We start from the raw sequence: 6,000 nt of genomic DNA, 5'->3' as shown, positions 1-6,000 counted from the left end.
ATATTGTCACTTAGTTTTTTCATTTTTTTTTTCTGATAATGCATGTTCTGAGCATCTTAAAACTTTGGGATCATTGTGGGGGAGATAGTGGGGATGGTGTGTGTAACAGGAAGACTTTTATGTTGGGTCTCAAAATGTGAGGAGGGTTTAGGCAGGTAGAGAAGGTGGGGAAAGGCTGTTCATGCCAAAGCACAGAGGAGTCTATGCTAAAGCCAACAAGGCGCGGGGAGAGGAAGAGATGGGGATGACAGGAAATGAGGCTGAAGGGGCCTTGCAGGCCAAGCCCAAGGTTTGAACTAGACCCTGAGGGCAGAAGCATGAAAGATTTTGGGGCCAGTGAGCAAAATCCAGCAACAGAGAGAAGTGTTAAAATAGCTGGTATTTATTGAGCATTTGCTTTGTAATGAAAAATATTCTTTCATTTAGTTCTTCCAATCATCTTATGAGGTAGTTAGTACTATTTCCATCTCATTTTAAGGGAAACTGGGGTGTGGGAAGATTGCTGCCTCTGGGTCACAGCCAGGAGTTGATCCTGGAGCCTATTCCTTTATCGTCATGCTGTGCGGGTCTGAGAGAAGGCAGGGGTCGGGGAAGGGCGCTGAGAAAATTTGGAGACAGAATGGACAACCGGACGCCAGGTGTGCCTGGATGTGGCTGTGAGGGTGACAGCGCTCTCAAGGACGGAGCCCAGCTTTCTGACGTGGGCGCCTGGGAGAAGCGGGCAAAAGCGCGGAGCTGTAAGCCAGAGCCCGCCAGCCAGCGGTCACAGGTCGGGACCTGCCGCTCGAGAGGCGCTGGAGCCGGAGCGGGCAGCGGGGCGGGTCCGAGCGGGGCCGAGCGGGGCCGAGCGGGGCCGAGCGGGGCCGAGCGGGCTGCTGAGAGCAGCGCCATCTAGCGGAGGCCTGGCCGCAACGCCGGAGCCGATGAGGTCACCGCCGCAGGCATGCCGGGAACCCGAGCCGCCGGGGCCGGTCACCGAAGGGGCGGAGGGAGATCTGGACACAGCAGCGGTCCGGGCCCCGCTGGCCTCTGTCCAGACTGAGGGCTCACACCTGAGCGTAGGGCCTCCCGACCCTGGGGTCACAGTCGTCCAGCGTCACCAAGAGCTCTGCAGTACCTTTCCCACCGTCTAGCCTGTGTTCTCAGGCAACTGCCACAGCCACCGTGGTCTGTCCCTCGCAGACCCCTTAGATTCCGCATTGGGTCCCTTCCTTTCCTCCCCACGCTATTCCGTTTTCTCTTTCCACGGTGTGGCTCTTCGCCACCCTCGTGCTCTCTCCCACCCTTTAAATCTCAGGGCCAGCGCAGTAGCGGGTCCTGTGAATCTCCTGCCCCAACCCGATCGCTTCTCTCTGTCCCAACTGCCACTTTCCTAATTCATGCCAACATCCACTCCAGGCTGGAAGGCCACACCAGCCAGCAGTGCGACCCTCTTCAACCCATTTTCTGCCCAGCAGCTGGAGGAGGAGGAATCTTTGAGATTCTGTTGTTCCCAGGATTAATGCTCTTCAGTAGCCTTGCTTTGGTATAAAGATCAAACTCCTCCATCTGACATACTATCCTGTTAGGCCTGGACCCCACAACCTCCAGCCCATCTTTCACAATGTCTTCCTCATGTAGTGAGCCACAGTCACACTGGCATCAAAGTCGCTGGTGGAGCTTGTCAAATATGCAGATTCTGGGTCCCCACCCCAGACACATTAAATCAGAATCCCTGGGTGTGGCGTGCATCTTAACAAGGTTACCATATTGAGACCCACTTCTTCCCCAGCCCTGCTCCTCTGTATGGGGTTTGAATCCCACCTGTACCATCCAGGGCAGCTAGGATGGTGTCTTTGTACTCTGGCGGCACAGTGGCACTCTGTCTCTCCTTGTTTTTTGACCTGTTAGAGAAATCCCAAGTCCAGGCAAATAACCCATTACAGCCTCAAGGAACAAAAGCCAGAGAGCCAGGCTCAGACAGCAGGGCCGTCCCCTGCTCAGCCCATGGGGAAACCAGCCGGCAGATGTCCTCTGGAGCCAACACACACCACCCTTGGGGGCCTTCTCTGAATACAGAGTCAGGATCCCTGACCACTGCCCTCAGGGATGTCCTTCTCCACTTAGGGGTTGTGGGGAGGATTTGAATTGGGCCTTAATTTGAATAACTATGGTGATAGCAGCTCTGATTCTTACTGGATGCTTACCAAGTGCCAAACACTGTTCTGAGCGCTTGACATGCAGGCTCTCTCACACTCCAACAATCCCTTTGCAGATTAGGAAGCAGGCTCAGCGAGGTTAAGCCAGACCACACACTTGAAGAATGGGTGTAAAGCAGAGTGGTTGAGAAGAGGGGGCCCAGGGGAGTTGGGACCCACAGCTCTTCAGCTGGAAGGAAAGGCACCTGCTGGGAGAGTCAGTGGTGCTGGTAACATGCCCTGCCTGCCGGGCGTGGGTGCTTGTGCTGCCCCCTCTGGGCTCCACACCAACCGCTCCTGTCCTTCGTGTTTCTATCTTAGCTGGTCCAACGCCATGGCCTAAGGAACTGGAGCTGGGAGTCCTGGCCCTGCTACAGCCTGGCTGTGGGACCTTAGGCAGGCCCCTGCCCTCTCCCGGCCTCAATGTCCTCTCTCTGAAAGGAGCATAGTTCAGGCACTTCCAGCCCAGTCCATGGGTCTCTGTTCATAGCTCCATGGCACGATTAAGCTCAAATGCAGAAGCAGCTTTAATTAACTTCAGCCTTTTCCCAAAATAGCCCCTTCCCCTGCCTCACAGATGCCCTTAAAACACAGGACAGCCACAGAGGGAGAAGGCAGGAGAGAGAGCAGAAGCCCTTCATCTCTAAGTGGGTGAATTTCTGGCCTTGTGCAGTCTTGGTTGGTCCCGCCAGTGGGTCTCTAGGCCCAGAGAGACAGCCTCTCCTCCTCCCCTTCCTCCTTCTAGTCTACATTCATTCATTCATTCACCCCTCAAGAAGAGGGCCTTCTCTGTACCAGGCATTGTTCTATCTAGGCCCTGGGATATAGCCATGAACCAGATGGACAGCTGTCTCTGTCCTAGTCCGACTGGCCACCAGGTGTCACCAGTGTCAGTCTCATGGCCTCTTGCAGGCCTGAGAAGAGATGGGCCCGGATGGGGAAGTGTGGACGGGTGGAACTTGGCCAGCTCTGCTCAGCCAGCCTGAATCAGAAGCAAGTTCTTCAAGTGGAAAAAAAAATCTACTTCCTTGCCTCTCTTCCATAATAAAGACACTCTTGGCTGGGAGCGGTGCCTCACGCCTGTAATCCTAGCACTCTGGGAGGCCGAGGTGGGAGGATCGTTTGAGGTCAGGAGTTTAAGACCAGACTGAGCAAGAGCGAGACCCCATCTCTACTAAAAAAAAAAAAAAATAGAAAGAAATTAGCTGGACAACTAAAAATATATAGAAAAAATTAATCGGGCATGGTGGCGCATGCCTGTAGTCCCAGCTACTCGGGAGGCTGAGGCAGAAGGATCACTTGAGCCCAGGAGTTTGAGGTTGCTGTGAGCTAGGCTAATGCCACGGCACTCTAGCCTGGGCAACAGAGTGAGACTTTGTCTCAAAAATAAAATAAAATAAATTAAAGACACTCCTGTGACTTCTTCAACAACCCAGCTGACCTGGGACCTTGGGAATTCACAACCTATGTCCATTCTGGAATTCTTTCTGCAGCCTGTTCCTCACAGAGAGTCAACCAGTCTTCTTATAAATCCCTTTGGTGACCACAGCTCATTACCTCACAAGGCAGCCTATGTTCTTAGAAGAATCTTCTTGATTTAGAACCAAAACTTGACATTCACTTTGACTTGTCCTACTTCTGCCATCTGTGGTCAGAAAGAGGAAGGCTCTTCTGCCCCACAGACAAATGGCCCTTCAGACATTTGAAGAATTTGCTTGGGTCTCCTGAGTTTGTGTGTTCATTTATTTGTTTGTTCACTCTTGCGTGACTATGTACAAGCATTCGTCGTGTCAGGCCTTGGGAGCCACAGCGGAGAGCAAATAAGATTGAGATCTTTCCTCCTGTGGTTGATAGTCGGTCCAGGAAGCTAACAACCAAACTAGCAATAACAATAAAACATGCACAAGGCCAAACAGGAGTGATGTGGGCCAACCTGAAGTAGGACGCAAGGCCCTCACCCAGCGTGGGGGCCGGGAAGACCTCCTGGGAGATCTCCCTGCAGTCAGGCAAGAGCAGAGCAACTTCAACGCAGTTTAAATATCCCGAGCTTAGTCTGCTCACTGGGAAATGCAGCATCATGGGGAGGGATGGGGTGTTTGGGGGACCGAGGAGGGGCTGGAAAAGCCACCCAGGCAGTGAGAGAGAGCATGGAGTGACTGGGGGGCTGACAAGGCTCAGTCTTGCTGGAGTGCACAACTGAGGAAGGAGCTGTGAGGCAACAGGCCCCAAATGAAGGAAGAAGCACCTTTGGGCCCCTCAGTGCCTTGTGGACACCAGGGTCAAGGCCCAGATCTGGCCTGATGGATCACCTCTCTTGATGCAGACACTATGTCCCGCTAATGTGGCCCAGGAAGACATCAGCCTTTTCATGATGATCTGCGGGATTCTTCAATTGCACCGCTAAGAGGCCAAAGCATCCCCATCTAGGGATCACGTGGCCGAGTTTATACACCTCAGACTAAGCTTCATTTCCATCTTTCTCTTTCTCATTTCCTTTTTTCTCAGTTTTGATTACACAAACAATACATGTTCATTTTAATAAAAAATTTAAAATAGGGCCGGGCGCGGTGGCTCACACCTGTAATCCTAGCACTCTAGGAGGCTGAAACAGGAGGATTGCTTGAACTCAGGAGTTCGAGACCAGCCTGAGCAAGAGCAAGACCCTGTCTCTGCAAAAAATAGAAAAAAATTAGCTGAGCGTGGTGGCACATGCCTGTAGTCCCAGCTACTTGGGAGGCTGAGGCAGGAGGATTGCTTGAGCCCAAGAGTTTGAGGTTGCTGTGAGCTAAGATCGTGTCACCAGAGCAAGACCCTGTCTCTTAAAGAAAAGAAAAAGAGGAAATGCCATGCATGTGAAGACAGAGGCACAGAGGAGAACACCATGTGATGACGGAGGAAAGAGATTTTGTTCCTGAAAAGCAGGGGACACCTGGGACTACCAGAAGGTGGAAGGGGCAAGGAAACATCCTCCTCTGGAGGTTTCAGAGGAGGTGTGGCCCTACTAAGACCTTGATTTTGAACTTCTAGCCTCCAGAACTATGACATAATAAATTTCTGTTGTTTTTAAGCCACCAAATTTGTGATATTTTGTTGCAGGAGCCCTCAGAACATAGACCCCCAACATGCTCATATGCCCCGGCAACACCAACCGCTTCTCTGTCCCTCCACAGGCAAAGCTCCTTCCCACCCCCCAGGGCCTTTGTGTGTGCAGCTCCTTTCAGAATGTCCTGCACCCTCCTGCCCTGCCCTCGTCCCTCTTATACTCCTTCCAAGCTCGCTTAAGTGCTCACCTTCAGGGAAATGTGGACTGGGGTGTTCCAGTTTCCCCTCAGAGCAGCAAGCTGAGCACATCGTGTGTGGCGCTCACCACATCCGTGGCTGCTTACTTACCGAGCAGTTGTGTCTGCCCTTTCCCCTGCCCCACTGTGGGTGCCATGACAACAGGGGCCTGGACCGGCACATGCACCAGCAATCCTTCCCCATATTGAGCCAGTCCCTGCCCCGTGGCAGGAAGCCAGGACACGGGGCAGAGTGTATGGATAAAGGTGTGGGGAACGCCTGGCCGGCGATGGAAGGCCCGGACCGTGGGGCCTCTGCTCCCTCAGCAGCCGGCTCGCTCGCCCACTCCACAGGCCCTTGCTCTCCAGACAGGCCAGACAAGGTCAGGAACTGGCTCCCGCCCCACCAGGCTCCCACTGGCCTCCCTGCCTCCCTGGCCCCCATCGTTCCCACTCCTCTCAGCCAAGCCACACCTCAGTCTCTCAGGAATGACCTGGCCCCAGGGCCCTCTGCACCTGCCAGGCCTGTGTCAGAGCAGGTTCGA

The sequence above is a fragment of the Eulemur rufifrons genome, chromosome 10 (genome assembly GCF_041146395.1).
Source record: "Eulemur rufifrons isolate Redbay chromosome 10, OSU_ERuf_1, whole genome shotgun sequence".
NCBI classification, from domain to species: domain Eukaryota; kingdom Metazoa; phylum Chordata; class Mammalia; order Primates; family Lemuridae; genus Eulemur; species Eulemur rufifrons.
Note: the sequence above shows the minus strand (reverse complement) of the source record.